We start from the raw sequence: 22427 nt of genomic DNA, 5'->3' as shown, positions 1-22427 counted from the left end.
AGATCTCTCAAACATTAGTGCAGTTCTAGTATTTTGCTGGGTCGGCAGTATGATGGTTATGAACGGCTTTAAGCCGGCCGCTTTACGGCGTGCCCGCAGACCGTTTTTTTCTTACAGCTCTAACGTTTCTACGCGTTGATAGTTTTCCCTTTCTTATATAGCGCAATTATACAAAAAACACGTCAATTCCTCTTTGGAAGAAACGCCCATGTTGGGGTCAGGTGGTGGAATACAGAACAGACCATTAAAATTATGCCTGACCAAAACATGTCCGCTGTCCGAGCAATACCCACATGATAACACTTCCATGGAGATACCTTGCTACCGCCCCGTTTACCCGCGTGACACTAGGGTTCTCGCGAGGACGCCTGTTTTTTTTTTTTATTCCTACGTAATGTGCCGTGCTGCTTATGGCGGCGCTGGTGATAGTGCTGTAAGCTGTTGGGGTGAGTAAAGCCCGTGATTACTCTTTTAGGGGTTCTTTTTTCTTTTAATTGTAAATCATTACGAAACATCAACGAAACTCACCTCGTCTCAGGGCGGGGGCTGTTTAAAACTCTTGTGGTGGGAGGAATATGGGTAATAATGTTTAGTAGTGTCGTTCCTCCGATTTTTTTTTTCTTTACAGAGATTTGTTCGGCAAGAATCTGATAGATTTTAATTGTGTTTTGTCATATTGAGGAAAGTCCAGTCGCACGCTATACGTTGTACTTAGTTGTTCGAGCGTTCAACATTTCACTTTTGTCCCCTTCTACACTGGTGTAAGCGTCTTCCAGCCAGGCTCGCGGCACCCACTTGAACTGCGCAGCCAGGCTGTTAGCCACCACCCTAACCTCTCCGCTTTTTTGCCTTGTCAACCTAGCTCTAATGGCAGCTGATTCTTTTTTTTTTTTTTTTTTGGATGGTGGAGCGAGTTGATTTGATTGACAGACGCACAGGCTAGATGAGTGGCGAATGCAGTGTGCTTCGACCAATGATTGGTGGGGGTGGGTCGGAAGTGAGCGTTCTGGGAAACGACATCGTGACCAGCAGTGCAGAGGACGCTGGGATTTGTAGTAATTTGTTTTGTTAACACTTGCCTTTGTTCACCTGTCTGGTGCAGCTGTCCTTGTCTTACAATCTTCAAGTTTAAGATGTGCGTCTCGTTGTGCAACTGCTTAGGCTTAGAGCGTGCGAGGGATGCTAACATGTGTGGCTGTGGCAGTCTGCCCTTTGTTTTCTCCGTTTTTTTCCTTAATGACATATAAATAGCCAGATATGTGCACAAGGTGATAACAGGACAACACAGATACAGCCCGTTGCTAATACGGGACTAATCAAAGGCAGTGTATTTCTTTCGCTTTATGTATTGACATGACTTATGCCACAGCAACCTTCATGAACGCTCGATAACCAGCTTATCGAGCATGGATGGTCATTGACTTCCTGAACGCTGCTGTCTATTTCCGCAGCCTTGGCAACTTTAATTTAAGTCTTCGTAACGCCAGTCACTTTAAAAACAGTAACTAACATAGCTAAACGTGAAAGAAATGAGTAGCGTTTTAATGTTTACTTGTTAAAATTAAGCTTTTTTTTATTTCTTGGCATTATCAAGTGGTTTTACTCCCGTATTCGCATTGCAATTTAGTTCCGGAAGAGGGAAACGTTCTACGAACTTAATTTTCTTTCCAGCCGCCCATTAACCATCCGTTCTCGTCCAAGTTATTATTTTTGAGCTGAACATACCACTCAGGAGAAATAAACAGTGATTTAAAATCGCCGGTTGTGCAATCCTGCTTGGTTTACGCACATTATTTCCCGTTTCTGCCTCAGCACAGAGACTGGGCGGGAGTGATCCTAACCATTTTTGATTAGTAACAAGCTTCCCATGGTTTCTTTGCTAGGCAGAGCGATCTATTTTGGCAAGTAGCTTCTGCCTGAGATACTGAGAAAAGTAAACATGGTGTTCCCATTAGTAGAATTACCAAACACGTCTGGAGAATCGGTCTAAACCCTTAAGGCAAATGAAAGGGTCTTGCCGTATGAGCATAGTGTTGCAGTTACGTTGAGAGAATGGAAGGACCTGATTAAAGTATCCTCCTCGAGACTTATGACTAAATTGTACCTACGAATATACTAAACGGTGCTAACATGCAGTCTTGTTTCAAGGCTGTAGAAGTATAGATCTTTATAGAAACTGTACTACCAGCTCCAGTTTTTACACAGAACCAGTCCTTGGTGTGTAGTAAATAATTCCTTTTTATAGAATCAACAGAATACCTACACATGAAAGTTTAGCCCATAAGGTATTTCTGGGAACCAAACCGATGTTACCTTGGAGCTGATAAAGCAATGCATAGGTATTCAAAGTTTTGTCAATTAATCACGACTGGGACATTGTGTTAGTGTACCTATGCCTTTTCTGAAGCATGTTTGAAATAATGTCCCAATCTCCTGCTCAGAGGCCCAGTGTGACAGATCTTTGAGTAATAAGCTGGCAAATACCTGGCTTCAATATACAGTAAGGATATTTGTCGATAATTAACAAGTTTATCTGAAAATCCTCCCTTAAAAATTGTGTGGATGGTCTATAGCTGAAGACAGTATTCTGAAAGACTAAGCTGATATAAAAAAAAAAAATCCTGTTCTTAAAGTGTTTGTACCATATATGACCCCAATACTCACACAGCCAGTGGGGATCCAACAATTACTTACAGTGATCTTAAGGATTATTATAAAGCGAGTCATGATAATGTTGAATGTTCTCTTTTATAGAAGCTATAGAAAAACAAACTGAATAACCCCTCACATTTCTTTTGACATGGTTACAGCCGTTGTAGTAGCTGCAGCAGCAAATATAGCGGGAAGGAAAAACCTTTGCCTAAGAAAGTGGCACTTGGAATCTGCAAAAATAAGTCAGATTTAAGAATATCGTTTGGAGGTATTACATTGTTTGGTGCAGAAGAGAGGCTTAATGAGTTGTTCAAAGAAAGAAACACTCTTCCTCATTTTGTCAGTCTACAGGTGCCTTAGCATCCTATTCCTTTTCTAAATACTCGTTTCAACAGCTGCCAAGAAGTTCTGCTCAACAACAGCAATCAGAAAAGCCCTAAAAGGATCCAGGAATTGGGATGAACAAAAGAATGGAGGCCCTTCACCATTCAATACAGCACACATGATTGTCACAACCCTTGTCAGAGGGCCTTGGGGCATGCTGGGGCTACTGGGCTGAGCCATGGGCCTGACTTATTATGGATCTTAGACAACTGGGCATTGTACCCCTTCTTTATTTGACTCTCAGGACAATATGGTCCGGGCAGTCCAAGTCTTGCTCTTAGTGGGGGTTGGGTGGGGTTTGCGGGTACGTGATAGCGAGCACAGGTTCACAACTCAAAATGCATGTAACAGCAATTATTGTCCTGCAAAATACTCGCTTTTATTAAAAAAAGAAAAGTATTCTATTTCAACCGCTAAGCACACAAAGGGAAATATGACATTCACAAATAATTACACAGCCCACACCTGAGGTTGAGGCTCCAGTATTTTTTGGCTGTTCTGTGTTCCACTTACTCCTTGTGTTTAGCTATTGTGGTTATTCCCAATTTGCTATTGCAAGCATCAAAATCATAAAAGTTACTAGATCTGCAGGTTGAGTAACTTGTATAATCTAATTGACCTAACTGTAATGTACTTGACCCGTAAACAGGTCTCAAATTGTGTGACCCTAGGCAAAGTATGTTATTTTACAGAGTCTCCTTTTCTTCATTCTTGCATGAGTGCACCTTCAGCTATGAAGGTTCAGCATTTCTGCTGTACCAAAAAACCTCTTGTTTTAATTTGGACTAAATATTTGCTCCATATATAACAAGAATCTAGCCAACATATAGGGTACACATGATCCATGACTTGTCTTAATTTACTAATAGTATTGTCATCCGGGCTGGAGTGTTTCTCAGTTTAAATACTCACTTAATAAATATATTACTAAAGCATGATGTGGTAGCACACTGTCGTTTACAGACTGTAAATTTCCTAGAAAGGTCCAAAAAACTTGCACTAACTTGTAGCTTTACTGATAATACTCTTTATAGTTTTAACAATAATCTGTGTAAATTGGGTTTAAGAAAACATTTATCATTTGCACATCACCAAGTAAAGTGTTCTTATTTGTTTTCAGACTAGTAAAATATTCTTTCACCACACAAGTACAAAAATGGACTTTCACAGCTGACATTTTGAAATGTTTGTACAGTTGACGTAGTTATATAAATGTTGGGTGTAAGGAAAAACCTGACACCCTGCAGCATTTCATTACACACTTTTTACAGCAGATCAGACAGTTCACCTTACACAATCCGGGACTCTGCAGTCCGAAGGAAAATAGGCAAATTGACTTTTGTCCTTTGTCTCTGAACACAGAGCAGATGTTTCAAGAACAAGATTTAAATGCATCTTTATTGCTCCTTCATTTTCTGACTGAACAGCACACCTGTTATTTGTCAACTCTCCAGAAGGGGTGAGTAGGTCCTAAAAATTGCTTGGCCTGATAAAATATGACTCGCAACAGCGAGTGGATGAGTAGATTTTTAAAGGCATGTACTGGTAACATCGAGGGTGTGCTCTACTAGAAGTCAGCCTCAGGAGTCCACTGTGATTCTAGCTTAAGGTCAGTAGTGTTCCAGCTTTAATGTGCTTCCCCCAGTTTGTTAGTCTGTTGAAAGTTGGAGTTGTGGTCAGTTCTAACCTGACCTATTTGGTAAAGGTCTAATATAGTTGCATGAAAAAAACCAAAAAAGTACATATTTTCTTCTCCTGTTTTGCTGGGAAAAAAGCTGTCACAGCTATTGGATGTTTAACCTGGCCTCCCTATTTAAACTGATCTAAAAGCAGAGGCGGTTCCTGCATAGGGACAGAAGGACATTGACCCACTGCTTTGATCTGCCACCCACCTGACATAAATAAAATACATGGTTGGAAGTGCTTTATACCGCAGCAGGACTGCGTTGCAATTGTTTTTTTAAATGGCAAAACGAAGGGAGGGGGTGTGGAGGTTGCTAAGGAGAGCTGCACCGCATGTAGTCGAAGTGTGCATGAGAAACTGGCCGGGCCTTTAAATTCGACCAGCCTAACATGCGTACTTTAGGCTTCTCACTCTGTGATGAGCCCGTGGGCTGGGGCAGCAAAAGCACCTCTCTGTCTTCACTAGGGCGCTCTGCTTACCTACCTATTCAATCCCGGTACAGTCCTTATATAATATAACAAACTAAACGTCATAAGAGCTGTCTGGATTGGCTCCTAACTTGCCGAGCAACCCCAACCTCTCAAACTGTGGCTCCAGACATTGAGGGCGGGCAGATCATGCAACATGACCATTTATGGAGCCAGGTTATTTGAAAGCACACAATGATTGGCTGTGTTGATTAACTTCAGCCTGGGCTTCCTTCCTGCCTGGTAGAGTTTGTGAAGGTACGGACTGGGGAGGTGCGTGTTGCGCTCAAAGGCTAGTTGGAAACTATAAGGTAAATTACCTTTTATAAAGTCCCTCGTGCTTCTTGAGACAAGCCTGTACAACAATAAGAGGGTGTGGCATTATTGTTGGAGTTGCTGACTTTGGAGTTGGGGGGGGGGGGGACTTGGTTTGAGTCTGGCGTCGGCTCGATGTTCTGCGAGGCTATGCAAATAATGTAATCTCCCTGTTTCTTAAGAAATACAATGAACGTGACCTTGTCTGGTGTAAGTGGTGCTCTTTTAGGCCAACCGCGTTATATAAAAATTACACTGAGGGAAAGTGCCTTTTCTGAATCCTGTGTTCTTCAGGAGGCAAACATGTACAACAATAAGAGGGTGTGACGTCATGTTTAGAGCTGCAGACTTTGGAGTGAGGAAACTAGGTTTGAGTCTCTGCGTCAGCTTGACATTCTATGCAAATGATTTAATCCACAGGTACCTAATAAAATAATGAATGTGACCTTGTCAAATGGAACTGGTGCTCATGTAAAGCGTTCCAGTACCTTTTAGGTCAAGTGGAGCTTTATAAAAACTGCAAAAATAAATAACTTTAAGTTGGCAGTTGTGCCCAAGTTGACAGGTATTCCTTTTATCCAATACAATTGTTTTAAAAATGAACTATATTTGAAACTTTAATTCTCTAACCACTGTTATCCCTCCACAGCATAATTAAAATGAGTTCAAATGGCATTTTCTTATCACTTCACATATCATTGCTGTCTTCTAATCGCTTTCTCATATTCATTAGTGGAGTTAGGAATAATCAAATTTAGAAACGTTCAATTAAATAGCATATCAAAGAGGGATGCCTCAGAAAGGGTTCAGTGAAAAATACGGACACTGACTGCTACTAGAAATGCGCATACAAGAAAGCTGTCATAATGTGCTGTTATTTCACAATTAGAGCGACTAGGGGTGGTTGAACAGTACCAGATGTATACATTTCTTTGCAGTGGACGTCGCTGTATTTGTGTGCAGTTCCGAGCTTGTATGCAGGCTTGCTTGCCTTCCTTCTATTACTTCTTTGAGGTGACACAGCAGACAAGTCGCCTGTGGCCACAGTACTGCCCAGGCGCACAGTGATATATGGTTCTGCAGTGAATGTGCAAGTGGAAGGATGTGATTGTGTGCATGTAGTAACTAGATAAATAATGACAAAAGGCTAAATGTTATCCATCGTTTACTTACGTTCTTTAATACAGTAATTACAATTCACTTATGTCATATTTATATTTTGGGATTATGCTAATGTAAAGCCCATCTGCAAATATTTGCCTGTGTAGTGAATGCAAAGACAATTTCCTTTAGCCTGAAACCTCCTTGGGTCAGTTGGTGTCGCTTGCCTTGCTCACTTGGTGACAGTTGAAGATTACTTACGCCCCACCACTTTCAAAAGCCACTTGCTACCACTGTCTAAAAGGTATAGAAATTCAGAACACTTGTTAACGTTTGAGGTACAAATCAGGGCTAGAAAGCATCTAAAATGACAGTTGGTAAATGGATGGGAATGTGCCATAAAAAAATTAAGGCAGATCATCCAGAGGGGTTTCTACTTAAGGGTGGATGTCCTTGGAGTACCTCTGAATGAAATTTGTGAAGCTGTCACTTGGCTGCCTCTGGACATATGCATGAAATATAAATATATTCAGAATATGATATCTGAAGGTCAATTTGTCGAAGGTGTTTAGAATTAAGGAGTATCTTCAAGAAAATATATAATATTTTTTAATTACTGCTAAATATTAAAGTGGTGATTATACCATCATAATTGAAGACCAGTGTTGCTTTTGTATACTCAAAAGTAATGAACGGGATGGGGGATAATGTCAAGTTACTTAATGGTAATTTTAATTATCCTTAATCCAGAGTTTTATTTATGGTCCTTAAACCCCCTCCACTCTCCCTGTGATACTACCTTTCATTTGGCTTGGTGTTAACATGAAGTTGTGTGGATAGAGATATTATAGCACCCTAAGGGTTGGTGGAGTAGAATTGTGCATCACTTCTTGCTCATTTCTCCTTAGAGGTGGGTTTACCTCTAAATTAATGACTGTCGCGAAGAATCTCGGGACTAAGGCTAATGAAGCGTTCTGGTAAGTAACAAATCATTGCAGTCTACATCTGTGTCACTTTAATTCTTTTGGACATTTTTAACTCTTGGATGATAACTGTGGGACAAATGTGTCTTAGTAAAATGGATGTTGGGTTCAAATATGGTCACAAAATAGTCTTAGATGAGACTGCTTCTATCCCTGTGCTTAATCTGCGATTTGCATTTTTCCGTAAGTGGTGGTAGCCCTCCTGGTCAACCAAACAACTGAATGAAAATGCACAAGTTAATCTCAGTCAGTCCATCAATCGGGGGTTCGTTAAGTGCACTACTCACCCGTGAGGGACTCCAGGTGCTGGGGAGGGGGAAGAACAGGAGAGGAGGTGCTGCTACTGCTCGAACAGCCAGGTCTTGAGAAGTTTCCTGGAGGTAAGGAGGTCTTTGGTCTGGCGCAGGTGGGTGGGAAGTGTGTTCCACTTTTTGGTGGTGAGGTGCGAGGATGATCTACTGCCGGTTGTAGTTCTGCGGACGCGTGGGATGGTTTTGAGGACGAGGTGAGCGGAGATGCCGGGTCGTGGTGTAGGAGTCAGCTGAGGTATTCTGGTCCGGTGTTGTGCAGTGCTTTGTGGGCATGGGTGAGGAGTTTGAAGGTGATTCTCTTGTTGACTGGGAGCCAGTGCAGGTTTTTCAGGTGGTCTGTGATGTGGCAGTGGCGGGGGATGTCCTGGATGAGGTGTGCGAAGGCGTTCTGGATGCGTTGCTTCATCTTCTGGAGTTTGGCCGTGGTTCCTGCGTAGAGGGAATTGCCGTAGTCCAGTTTGCTGCTTACGAGGGCTTGGGTGACTGTTCTACTGGTGTTTGTGGGTATCCATTTATAGATCTTTTGGACAATGCGGAGGGTGTTGAAGCAAGAAGAGGAGATGGCGTTGACTTGCTGGGTCATGGATAGTGAGGGGTCCAAGATGAATCCTAGGCTGCGTGTGTGGTTGGTGGGAGTCGGAGCAGTTGCAAGAGTGGCAGGCCACCAGGAGTTATCCCATGCGGAGGGGGTGGAGCCGAAGATGAGGCCTTCTGTCTTGTTGGAATTGTTTGAGGCAGCTGCTCTTCATCCGTTCGGTGATGGCCTTCATTCCTTCGTAAAGGTAGGTCTTGGCAGAGTCCTTGGTGAGGGAGAGCATCAGCTGGGTGTTGTCTGCATATGAGATGATGTTGAGGTTGTGGGACTGGGCGAGGTTAGCGAGTGGGGCCATGTAGACGTTGAAGAGGGTCTTGGTGAACCCTGGGGTACGCCGCAGATGATTTTGGTGGCCTCCGAGCGGAATGGGGGGAGGTGGGCTGGTGAGAAAGGAGGTGACCCAGTCCAGGGCTCTGTCGCGGATTCCAGCATTGCTGAGGCGTGTGGTGGCAGACGGTGTTGAACGCAGCCGAGAGGTCTAGGAGGATGAGGGCTGCAGTTTTGCCACTGTCCAGAATGGTTCTGATGTAGTCGGTGGTGGTGATGAAGGCGGTTTTGGTGCTGCGGCTGCTGTGGAATCCGGATTGGGAAGGGTCCAGGGTGTGGTTGTCCTATAGGAAGCCAGTTAGTTGTCTGTCTGATGGCCTTCTCAATGACTTTTGACGGGAAGGGGAGCAGGGAGATAGTAAGGAAGTTCTTTAGGTCCTTTGGGTCTGCCTTGGGTTTTTTGAGGACGACGTTGATGTCTGTGTGTTTTCAGCTCTCCGGCAAGGTGGTGTACTCAAAGGAGTTGTTGATGATCTTCCATAGTTGGGGTGCGATGACTGAGCTTGCCTTGTTGAGGATGTGGTGAGGGCAGGGGTCAGATGGAGAGCCGGAATGGATGGTCTTCACGATCTCGATGGTGTCGTTGATGGGGGTCCAGGAGAGCACGAGGTTGGCCGGAGGTGAATCTGTGGTGTTGGTGGTAAACCAGAAGGCCTTTCTGTCGGTGCGTCTATTGGAGAGATTCTTGATTGGGGCGAGAGTATTGGCACATGTGTTGACCCATTGCCTAAAGTTGTGGGCAGCTGCATCAGTGTCAGTGGTGATGGGTGGGTTCTGGGAGAAGGTCGCAATAAGTTGGTCTTCGGTGACCTTGTTCCAACTGCGGTGGGGGATCCGTTGTGGGTGGTGGTGTGTTGTGGGTTTCTTGAAGGAGAAGTGGATGCAGCGTTGGTCTGTCCAGTGGAGTTCGTGGTGTGGCTCAAGGAGACTTGATTGCTGGCGGAGAAAAAAGGGTCGAGTGTGTGTCCTGTGGAGTGGGTTGGTGTCGTGACGAGCTGTTGGAGGCCGAGGTTGGAGAGGTTGTCAAGCAGGGTGGCGGTGATGTTGTCGTTTGTGTTCTTGAGGTGGAAGTTTAAGTCTCCGAAGAGTATGTGTCCGTGGATGCGAGAGCGTGCGTGCTGATGATGTTGGTAATGGAGTCGCTGAACTGCTGTCGTGGGCCGGGGGGCTTGTAGACGAGGGTCCCTCAGAGGGTGGTGTTTGGGTCAGTGTGGATTTAGAAGTGCAGGAGTTTGGCAGTGGGGAGGGTGTCTTCGGTGTTGGTTGTGAGCCTGAGGGTGTACTTGTGGATGATGGCGATTGCCGCCTCCTGGTTTGTTGGAGCGGTCCCTGCGGGTGATCTTGTAACTGCCTGGGATGGCTATGGCTATGGCGATGTCAGGTGCTGAGGAGGGGTTCATCCAGGTCTCTGTCAGGAAGGCGATGTCTGGGGAGGCTGAGACAAGTAGATTTCATAGCTCTACTGCGTGCTTGTGGACGGAGCAGGTGTTGAGGAGCATACATCTGCGATGGTGGCGTTCTGCCTTGGTGGGTGGGTTGTTCGCATGGAGGCTGGTGAAGGTGCAGTTCCCTTCTCCTGCCGGTCCGTGGGTGGTCTGCGGGGAGGCTTGAAGGCAGGCGGGAGAGCGCCCGTTGTTGAGTGTTTGGTAGGTGGCGATGTATTGAAGACTTGCTCGGCGGTGGGGGGGGAGGGACAGGAGCCAGGGGTTCTGGTCCTGGGCGTGGTCCAGGAGCAGACAGTTGCAGACAGGCCTGCCTTTGGTGTGCCTTTGGGGTGCCAGCGGCGTGACCACGCAGCGGCCGCCATTAGGTAGGGAGGTGAGGGGGAGGAGAGGACAGCTGTGAAGCAGGAGGGGGATGAAAAACGATGGGGAAAAGGGGGCGCAGCTGTAAAAGGGGGCAGGGCAGCAGTGGCAGGGGAGAGAGGGGGAGAGTGAAAGTGAGAGAGAGCGGAGTGAGAGAATCAAGGAAAAGGAGCACTAAGGGACAGTAGTGGAGCAGAGAACAAAGCAAAAGGAGAGAGGCAAAAGGTAGCCTAGTAGGAAAGCAGAGCTCTCCCACTAGACACCAGGGATGAGGTGCAGGCAGAAGCCTGTGGGTGGAGGAGGGCCTCGAACTCCTGACGGGGGTTAGGAGCTCAGAGGAGCCAGGTAAAGGGCTCTACTTAGAGGGTGGAGCCACAGGAGGCAGAGCAATGCTCTCACCAGGTCAGTGGTATTGCTCAGCCTACCACGCAGCGGCTGCCCTTAAGTAGGGAGGTGGTGGTGGGGTGAAAGGACAGCTGGGGGCGGATGAAAAACGGTCCCAAAAAGGGGGCAGAGCCATGGAGGCAGCAGCGGTGAGAGAGAGGGGGAGAGTGAAAGTGAGAGAGCGGAGTGAGAGAAACGAGGAAAGGGAGCACTAAGGGACAGTAGTGGAGCAGAGAGCAAAGCAAAAGGAGGAGAGAAGCAGAAGGTAACCTATTAGGAAAGCAGAGCTCTCCCACTAGACACCAGGGATGAGGAGCAGGCGGAAGCCTGAGGGTGGAGGAGGGCCTTGAACTCCTGACAGGGGTCAATAGTTCAAAGGCGCCAGGGAAAGCCCTCTATTTAGAGGGTGGAGCCGCAGGAGGCAGAGCAATGCACTGAGCAAACGCTTTAGGATATTGCAGCATAGATGACATTTTGCTGTACAGTAAATGTAATTTTGTGGCACAATATTGCTCTTTAAGCAGATTTTTTGCACCAATTTATTTTTATCGCTCTACCACATATCTTACAGTGTAGCATGCAACCGTAAAGGCAAGTACTTCAACTCACCACATTGGCTTAGAAAGCGCTATATAAATGTTGCAGTGCAATTCGTTTTAGTGGTTTGGCATTCATTTGTTCAGTAGTGTTGCAGAAATGAAGGATCACATTTTTTTTGTATATCTAGAATTTTGGGTTTGATTGACTCTTGTGACAGTCCCTCAAACCCAATTTATATATATATATATATATATATATATATATATATATATATATATATATATATATATATATATATATATATATATATAAAAAAAAAAAGCCTTCTGATTGGCCTCGGGAGCGTTCCCCCTTGGGGCACCTTGCGATAACACCCCATTTTATGTTTAAAAAAAATAATGTTGTTTGACCTCCTGGGTGGGCCAGGGCCTTGAGACATATTTTCATTTAAATATATTTTTTCTTTAATAAGATTTGAGGACGGAACGTGAGTATAAACCCCCCCCCCCCCCCCCCCCCCTCCCCCCTCCCCCCTCCCCGAGCTGCCAGTGGGCTTCTGGACCCCACTCGAGCCAAATATTAGAAATGGGAGGATGAGGGTGGGGATAGGACCTTTGCTCCCCAAGCCTGGTAAAGCCCCAGGGATCCCATTCCCTGGGGCCGGCTGAGTGACTGCCTGGGGAGCCCACCTCTGGGAATTAGTAGTTTCCTTCTCCACAAGATCGCGGCCCAGGAAAGTATGTCCACTCTTACCTGAGGGAGCTTTAAAAATGCTCCCACTGGGTGGGAGCAGATGTTTCCCATCTGGAGCAAGCAAAAACAGCTGCTCCCTCCAAGTGAGAGCAAAGTTGGTTTTTGATGCACCCATTGCATTCAGGGAGCTAGTGGGGCAGTGGTGGACCTTGGGCTCCCACCACAGTCCCAAACATTGTGTGTGCTTTTGGTTCTCCAGGTAGGGACCTGGGCACCCACATAAGGCCCTGGAGGATTGGGCGGGGAGGGTGCCCCCTAAGGCGTGAGGTGACTTGGAGAGTGTGGAGGCGCACCCCCCTTAATTAAAAAGATAAGCACAGTGGGTGGTGTCCTGGGGCTGTAAAGGCTAGGGAAGGGGGCTGTGTGCTCCCCTCCACAATAGTTTAAAACAAGCATTTGCAATGCAGTGGGTCTCATGTTTGCTTGTGTTAGAGCTATTAGAGTTGTAAACTCCTAACCGCACTTTTCTTACAACATAAACTAATAATGAAAAGTTAAACAGTTTCACATATGCGAGCTGATGATCGCCATGAGTGTGAAGGAGACACAGAAAAGGAAACAGAAGTTTGCTCGGCATGAAACTTATCGGCAAAAGTGCAGTTATCCATGTAAAAGGGTCGCTGTGATGCAATGCGTACGACTCCTGCCCAGCGAGAGAGCGCTGCGCAGGAAATGAAAACATAAAGTAGCCCAGAACCAGCTGAAAACACAGAGCCTCATATGTTTTCAGCAGTTTACCGGTGCGCTTGAGGAGGGCTCAACTCCAGAAAAGGCAATGGCGTATGCACGCCTTTCACAAATGGAATCAATCAATTTTTTAAAAGGTAAGCCCACAAACTAATGAATGTGACATTGGTGTGGTTAGAAGCCCACATAGCGATTACAACATGGTCCAGAGCGCTTGCGCAAGCCCGACTTTAAAAAGGGTGTCTGGGTGGACATCGGAACACCAGAACAAATAAATGAGTGGCATTGAGTCTTGCTGTTTGCTGCTTGGCTTTCTTTTTTTTTTTTCCGTGGATGCGAGAGCGTGCGTGCTGATGATGTTGGTAATGGAGTCGCTGAACTGCTGTCGTGGGCTGGGGGACTTGTAGACGAGGGTCCCTCAGAGGGTGGTGTTTGGGTCAGTGTGGATTTAGAAGTGCAGGAGTTTGGCAGTGCTGAGGGTGTCTTCGGTGTTGGTTGTGAGCCTGAGGGTGTACTTGTGGATGATGGTGATTGCCGCCTCCTGGTTTGTTGGAGCGGTCCCTGCGGGTGATCTTGTAACCGCCTGGGATGGCTATGGCGATGTCAGGTGCTGAGGAGGGGTTCATCCAGGTCTCTGTCAGGAAGGCGATGTCTGGGGAGGCTGAGACAAGTAGATTCCATAGCTCTACTGCATGCTTGTGGACGGAGCAGGTGTTGAGGAGCATACATCTGCGATGGTGGCGTTCTGCCTTGGTGGGTGGGTTGTTCGCATGGAGGCTGGTGAAGGTGCAGTTCCCTTCTCCTGCCGGTCCGTGGGTGGTCTGCGGGGAGGCTTGAAGGCAGACGGGAGAGCGCCCGTTGTTGAGTGTTTGGAAGGTGGCGATGTATTGAAGATTTGCTCGGCGGTGGGGGGGACAGTGAGGCTGCACACAAAAAATGTCTCTTGGCGCACACTGCCCAAAATGACTTGACACTAAACAAATGGCTATCATGTGGGTTGAAGCAAAAAGTGAGTAACGCTGCAGACAGCAATTACTATATAAGGGTGACCCAAAACCAATCTAGGGCATATAGTTTGTGAAAGTTTCATTATTATTATATAAGGTTATATACAGGTAACGCTTTGGCTAAGCCAGACAAGTGTGTGTTGTGGTGTGTGTTTTTTTTTTTATTTTTTTTATTTTTTTAATTTCCCTTCTCTTTTCCTTATTTGAATTCTACACCTGTGCTTTCACATAGACCGCGAGATAAGCCTCAGTCCATAAAAACACAATGGTGAAATGGAAAAAAAGAGTATATTCAGGGAAGGCTTAAGTCTCAACAGATTTTGTAAAAGGCAACATTTAGACATGATGCAGAAAATCATCTTGTCACCTACGGGACAGGACATGTGTGAACATTTGTAGTGTGGAAAAACGACAAAAATGTTACTTTTTTTATTTAATGGGATGCAAAAACACATACTTTGCAGCGGTATCTAGGAAAAGGATGACTGCCCCTCTTCTGTATTTTCTCTAGGGAATGAATGCAAATGTTTAAGTTACTAAAGCAGTTACAGTTCACAAATGACCAGCATTAGGGAGAATGAACCAAAAACACTGATTCAACAGCACTGTATAGAAAGAAGATTGGATCAAGAAAGTTGTTGTGTCATACTTAAAGCCAGCACAATTGTGTTGACAATTAATTATAAAAAGAAAAAAAGACCAACTATTCTGTTCTATGGTAGACTACATAGAGGTACGTTGAAGATGCGTTATTGAAACGCAGGGACTTGTCAGGTTACTCATTTGAACATTAAATGTATTGAAAGCAATCCAGCAGTAAAGGAGCAAGTATTAAAGTGTCTCATTTGGGAATTGATTGTTTTGTGCATATTTAAGTGCTGTTTCAGTGGAGTGACAAACACACTGCTTTTTAGAGGCTAAAGTAGGTTGCTCCTGGATCAGTAGTTCGGGTGATTAAAAACAACTTTATAAGCATTTTAGAGGAGTAGGGTACCTAGTAGCCGTTGGAGGGAGTGGAGACAGTCCTGTGTGTGTGCTTCATAAGGACAAGTAGGACGTCAAAGTTTAAAAACAACAAAAATGCGGTTTCTCATAGCCAACAGAACTCTTTTGTACCTTGTATTCATTTTGCCTTCTGCAGTAACAAAATAGGTGGTGTAACTAGGCATCTGACTAAGGCAATTTCTTGCCTGCTTTGTATTTGAAGTAATTAACTACAGTAGGATAATACGTTTTTCCTTCTCAAACTCCTCATCATCCTCACCTCAGTCTTGTTTTGAGGCCTTTGTCCTGTATAGAAACTTTTCTATTGAACTGTCACCTATGTAGCACTTTCCTAAAGTGCTTTCAGGGGCTAAACAAGAGGCTACTCCATTTGGGTTGCATAATTGGCAATGTATGTTTTTAATGTGATAACACATTTGGTGTGTTGTGAGGTTTGGATGTGTGCTCTGATCATGTGCCACAGTTACTGCTTCCATTTGCCATAATTTATTTGTCATGTTTACCCGCTTTAGGAAATACAGTTTAATATGAGAGCACTATTAAGGTTCTTCAGGTCTCTCTCTGTGTTGTGCAAACATAACCTAATGAGTACCAAACATCACATCAGTGGGCCTTTTGGGTCCACCCTGGAGCAGTGAAGAGAGGGAGAGACCAAGGAATACTGTAGACATGTGTAGTGTTTGTGCTAATCCATTAGTACAGCAAGCAGAACCTAGTGATTATCATATACACCACATAGAGCGTTTGTCATTGAATGAAGAGTGGTGAAGGCAGAATAGAAGAAAAGTCTTTGCGGTCTATACAGGGTTGCATATCATTATTTTGATTATGCTAATCTATATATTAACATTCTTTGATCTGTATGCAGCTTTTCTTCTGCTAGTTATTCCTTGCACTTTTCTCCTCTTTGGTTTGTTCTCATTCTTAATCTTGTGTAAAGGCTTTTTTCATACTTGGTATTTTTGTGTAAAGGCTTTTTCCCACCTGCATGCAATTTTATGGAGTTCTGATAGTCAGCAGTACTTGGTGTGGTGCCCAATAAAACCTTCATTGGAAATGAGGTGGTAGCTATCTTGATGCACAACCGTGGAGGACTCTTCTTCAAATGCTAGATCGCTTGATTATACAATATGGAATCCATAACATTGCGTTCTGTACCATAACACTTGGTATAATGCCGGTTACAAAACATGAAATAGCTTTCCTTCTTGGGACTGAGATTAGTGTTCATATCAATGAAGGTTTGCAGTTACTGTTGGTGCGAGTGAGACTCAACAGCTTTATTGATTCAAGATTGTAGTGTGAAAGCAAAATCTTCAATAACCACTGATTCTAAGCTTAAATAATAGCTTTTGCATTGCCCGAGAAAGTTGGCTGTAGTATATTTAAAAAAAAAAAAAAAAAATGCATTCAAATAGGGACCTGTAGTAGTAACGTTGGTGTGAATGGTTTGTTGTAGAAAACGGTATGATTGATGTCTTACACAGCTCCATTAGCTCTCTCATTATCTGTTTTAAGCATTGATCATTCCGACTGGGACATGCACTAGATTGGCTGATGTTTGGTGTGTGTGTGTGTGTATACATTCACAAATGTACGCACTACTATCCTGTCGATATGCTGAACTTTGAAATTAACATCTTGAGTGCAGTCGTCCTGGAAAGACCATTTTAAAGACAAAGGAAATAAGACCGTTTTAATACCCTATGCACACACTCCACTATCGGACATTTTGTGATTGTATTATTTGAATAAACGTAATGAATTACAGGTTGTTGTAAAGCTCAACTAATCTTTGTTTGTCATTTGCTTGAAAAGATAGAGGATCCACCTATAACTTGCTATTCCAATCAAGAGTGAGTGCCATTGACCTGGATAATGAAACAGTTTAATGTGCTAAGGCAGTTCGCATTGTTGTCTATACTATAGTTGCTGGGTTTAAGTAAGTAATTTATTGATGCATAGTAAATTAAAACCATTACTTATACATAAGACAAAATTTAGGCATATTTGTACAATATAACCACGTTAACATAATAAATACAAATTTAGCTAGACAATAGAAGTTAATTAACAAAAGAGGCAAATCTAAAATTAGACGCAATGTATTAACGACCAGCATTTAAGAGACAGGGTGCCTGTGCGTATTTGGACTAAAAGGTTAGCAGGTTATCATGTCAGTGCATATAGGGCACTCCAGTGTGCTATAGACCAGAGACCATCAACACAGAGCTGTGCTTTGATACTAGTATGCTGAGTGGAGAGATTGCTAGTTCAGAATCGCCAGCTAAAACATAGTTAATAAGGTCGCTAGCTTGTCACTAAAGTGCCAAGAGAAGCAAAAACAGCCTGAGTTATCCAGTGCAAAGTCGGAAGGCTCTCAGTTTACACTTGAGAGACGCGAGAAGAGTACAGTTTGCGGAACACCCAACGTTGGCTCCTCTGTGAGAAATGGCATAGTGCAAATTGGAGTTACCGCTCTTCGATTTAAGGAATAAAAGGATTACAAAATGTTCTCCATTAATCGAATGAGCAACTCTTTAACGTGCGATAACAGTTTTTGTAACTCTGGCCACCGCTGTATGTTATGCCGATTTAAGAGCGCTGTCACAGCTGTGCGACAAGACCTAATTTGTAAGGCTTCCAATGAAGGAGCTAACAATTTCTTTCTCATAAGTGTGACCGCCGGGCAAATACACAAAAAATGTAAGACACTTTTGTTCATTGAACCACATAGGTGGCAGAAAGGATCTGGCCAAGTTTACTTCCACGAAGTAACCAGATCCTTGGATGGAAAAACTCCTATACGGATTTGAGGAATGGAGTGCTGGATAGTTCCTGCAAGATGGGTCATTAGATACGGCTGGGGGTGCCAGGAAGTATATGAATGAAGGACGGACCAGCCGTGGCATTGTCTTGCCATGTCTGCTTTGTCTAACATCCAAGAATAACATTTAGAAGCCTTATTGAAGATGTTTTTTTTTTTTTTGTTTTTTTTTTGTTTGCTTAACAAAGGAAAGGCAATATTGGTGTCCCATACTTCATGCATATTCTGGTTGGTCAGAGCTTGACTTAGTATGGATAGCCAACAGGTTCTGTCGCCTGGTTGCACCCCCATTTCTATCCAACATAAAGTAGCCAGCGTGTCAGGCGTGGTGTTTAGTTTCCAGCAGGCTTTTATTACTTGAACTTGATGCGGGCTGGTGTTTGATTTACCCAAAAAAACAAACCACTTTGGTTTTGTTGTGATTTAACTTGAGACTCAACGTGGCCGTATATTCCACCAGTTTGGAGATTAGGCACTGGAGGCCCAGCTGCGTCTGGCTGAAAAGCACAATGAAATTTGCGTTTTTTTTTTTTTTTTTTTTTTTTTTTTTACTTGGACCCAATTGTCTGTAAGTTAATCACCATATCTAACAATTTCGGGGCACTCCCCAGCTAGACACTTTCTGCCCATAATTTCCGACGCCGCACCTTGTCAAAGGCAGCTTTTAAATCGACAAAACAGGCATAGTGTCATGTTTTCTTTTAGCTTTTTCAGCAAGAAGAGATGCAGCAAAAAGATTGATCGTAGTGTTCATTCGAGCCCTAAGTCCCATCTCTGGTATTGGAATGATGTCGGTTGCAGAAATCCACGCTTCCAGGTCCAACAGTAAATTGGAGGCAAAGATCTTAGCTCTTCCACATCTATCAAAGCAATTAATTGGTAATTTGTTGGATATGTTATTGAACCGGCTTTGTAAATGAGAAGCATAATATTACTTCTCCATCATGGTGGTATAGTGTTGGTGATAAAGGCCCCCTTACACAATGGAGTAAGGACTGAGGCCCAGAGAAGTTGGTCTTGTTTAAATAAAAGGTTAGGGAGACCGTTCAAGCCAGGAGCCCCGTCTGTTCTCAGTTTCTTGAGGGTTAACTGCAGTTGTGTAACAGACAGCTATTGGGTTTCCGCAGAAGTTTGCAATTGGAGATTTGGATTGTATTCCACGTTGGGCAGAGCGGACGACGTTTTCCTTGCTTTCTGAAGCCCCCTGAAAACACTACCATAATAAAGGCTGACCATTCCACTGCCGAAATACCGGTGTTGTAGTGACTGGTTCTTCTGTTTACAAGGGAGTTGCTTTTAGCCCAGAAAAGATTGCTGCTTTTCATTTTGCTTTCATGTCAGAGCTTTAACCATACTTGGGTCTGGTTTGACCGCTTAGACCAGATGTTATTGTTGTATTGTTGCCTTAAGGGTACTATTTGTTGCCTAGAATCATGACCGACCAGTGGGTCCTGTTGCCGAAGCTTTCTAACAGCCCTGTTTAATTTTCTTTTGTCCAGTTGGAGTGAGTTGGGGTACTAAGCGGTCCCTTTCTTGATGGTTTTACGTTTTTTAGGGCAGATTACTGCAAACTGACCCAAGAGTGTCGTAGTCTAGGGGACTCAGAAGTGCATCAGATGTGTGTGGACCTTGTAAAGGGTTGTTGACATGCAAAGTTGGATTTACAGAGGATCATAGGCTCAATTTCTTCCATGTTAGGCACCTGAGATTAAGGGGGGGTTAAATAGTGACTCAACTTGCTGGGCAAAATGGTCACACTCCACTCTGTCAAAAATGCAGTAGTGCATAACTATTGAAAGTAGCTCCTAGTCAACAAATGTGTTGTACAAAGTGGAAGAGGACATATTTGTGATCCTGGTAAATGCTGCGGGTTGATCTTGAGGTAAACATCCATTTAATGAATAGAGACCACAGCATTCCAATCCATAACACGTTCCTTCCCAAGCCGGGGGAATTGTTACATCTGCACTCAATTATGGAAATTGTTTTTGGTCAGCATAGCATCCTAATAAGTGCATAGTAAAGTTACCCGATAAGACCAGCCATGCTTGGGGAAATATGTTTTGTAGGGATTTGAATAACCTGTATAGAACTTCAAGCTTCCCTGCTTTGCCTTTTTTTTATTCAGGTGAATATAAATATTACACACTAAAAGGCAGGGCTTGCAGGCTAGATGTAAGGTTGTTGGAGCTGAGAACTTGACACGTTGGACCCATGAAAGGCCCAGGTCAGTTGAAGCTTGTTGCTAGGCAGATTGGATCCAGCATATATAGACATTCCACCAGCCTCTCTGCCTGCCTTTAATGTTTTTGTAGCTGCTAGATAGTATTCCTTAAAGCCTGTGATTGGAACAGTCTTCTCAGTCCATGTTTCCTGCAACACAATATATTTTGACACCTCTCCCACCTTGCTACTAAGGCCATTTACATACCAAGAACACAGGGATAATGCGCTGGGGCTGTGGCTGCTTGGGGTTCATTCTGCCTGACAGTTCTGTACCACATCTTGAGAAACTATCCCTGTTTTACCATGCTTCTGAGGCAGTCCTGCTATCTGACCTGGTAACATCTGGTGAAACTGAGTTGGCCTTAAATTGGATACGTTCAATGTGATCCGATTGAAGATGTTTAAGATTATCAATGGCGCAGACCAGTTTTAAAATGGTTGCCCTATTTAAAATATAGTATCTTCCTCTGGAGTCATATGAATCCTAACTGATTCTGCTTCCAGCCTGCCTCCATGCAATTGGAGATCCTCCTGGCAGTCATGGGCAAAGTTCCATGTGAAGTGAGCTGAGCGTTGAGATGACTGTTCCATGCCATTGTTGGCTAGTGTAAAGTAGTAACTAATCTAATTTTGTACATTTTAAGACTTGAAAATATCTTTGTATCCTTAACCCACTGTTGTGCTTCTTAAGGATGAGTGTTACTGCAGAAGTTTAAATTGCTGATAGAGGCCCAACACTTGTCAGCTACTTATTCAGACTGCGTGTAGGATGGGAAATAACTTGAACTTTCTGATTACATATTTGGTAGCCCTTAAGTCTTGACATTTGTGATTCAAAACTACTGTTAGATTGTGGTGATTAATTTCAGCCAATATTCAGGTCACCATAGTGGATTCAGGATACCATGAACTGGAAGGTATGCCGCTTTTGACTTTTTGTAGCCCCCGACGGTCATTTCAAGTTATCTGCCACAGACCGGATAGTATACGTTACTTTACTTGCAATGAGAATACGCTCATAGTAAGGAATACAAATTAATTCCTCCATTTCCCTTTTAAATTTCTAAAGATAATTAAGCACAACAGTTGTCCTCCAATCAGGATAGATTGCACATTTTAAAGTTCCTTCTCATGGATGGTAGTTTTAGTATCTACCATACCACCACACCGACTTTATTTGAAACAGGCACTTGACAGCTCATTGACCCCCATGATTAAGGGGTGAGCTGCCCCTTGATATTTGTACTTTTATTCATAATGTATGAGAGTAAGTGTTAGAGTAGTGTAAATTAGAATTAGGCAAGCCGCTTCTAAAATGTTCCCCGAGCTATCAACTAATACTTTCTTAAACCCCCTCATCCTTAGACCTGGGGGCTTTTCTTTATGTACCAAGCGCTACTAGAGATACATTGCTGCAGATAAACATATTTGAGGATCAACTGTTCTGTATCTGGCCAGTTTATTAATAAAATTTAGGGTGGCAGATTGATTAAATAAAAGTACGAGAGTACAAAGGTTGGTCTAGTTTTGTACAACTAAGCACAAAGTGAGAAATTGTTGCCATCCCTCCAGCTTTACAGTCACAAAAGTCATTACAGACAAATCCATGTTGCCATATGAACTCTAGTGGGCGGTGTACCATGCCTGAATTCTCGATGCAAGGTGTTGTGCTTAAGGCTTCAAAAAATAACCTTAGTACTAGAAGTATAGATTGTCAAATAATTAATCCTACAATGGTCTGAAAAACCCTCTTTCAATTTATGCATAGAAAGTCAATGATAATAAGACTGCATTGTTGACAAACAATAGAATTTGGGTCTTTCCAAAGCTTATCTTTGACGTGATGAGGTTTAGATTTTCTAGGTAAGGATTAATGTAATTGGTGAACAGTGTAAAGAGTCTGTGAGCAAGAAGGGCATCCCTGTCACGCTACAGAAGTAGTGTGAAGTAATTTCAGTGTATTCTTGCGTGACCATATCGCACTAGCTGACATGCCTGTATGTAAACTACAATTTCTATAAAGCATGGGTTTCTCAATCCCTTTGTGACTTAGTGCTAACTACAACTGCTTGTTCGCCACTAAATCAGATCTGCATTTTAAATCTAGAAATATGGTTAACGGAGTCTTTCTAAATTGGCTATACTTTTTTGTTAATTTTATACAAGGGTATTGCCATATAAATTTTCCTATATTGCTACTAAATCCGCCTTGGACTTCTAAATCCATTGTAGAGGATATGATGTAAATTAATCCAGGCCTGAACTTGATTAGGAACCTGAGTGAATATACCTTTTTAAAAATATTTTTATTGGATTTCTCTTTTTGTACATTTGTTCCATGTTTAGCAGTAAATCTAGCAAGTTATCCCAGCTG

The 22427-nt window shown here is 43.5% G+C and overlaps 1 protein-coding gene across 5 annotated transcripts in view; it reads left to right on the top strand.

The window, feature by feature from the left end:
• The first annotated feature begins 337 nt into the window (after nt 1-337).
• CSDE1 (cold shock domain containing E1) overlaps nt 338-22427 on the top strand; it is a 522536-nt gene continuing 500446 nt past the window's right edge. For all 5 annotated transcript variants that reach the window (XM_069238744.1, XM_069238741.1, XM_069238743.1 and 2 more), the window contains exon 1: nt 338-446. The gene's annotated coding sequence lies outside the window, so the exon portion shown is untranslated. The remainder of the gene's footprint in view (nt 447-22427) is intronic.

This window comes from Pleurodeles waltl, chromosome 6 (genome assembly GCF_031143425.1).
Source record: "Pleurodeles waltl isolate 20211129_DDA chromosome 6, aPleWal1.hap1.20221129, whole genome shotgun sequence".
NCBI lineage: Eukaryota > Metazoa > Chordata > Amphibia > Caudata > Salamandridae > Pleurodeles > Pleurodeles waltl.
This window is presented reverse-complemented; position numbering and strand designations above follow the sequence as displayed.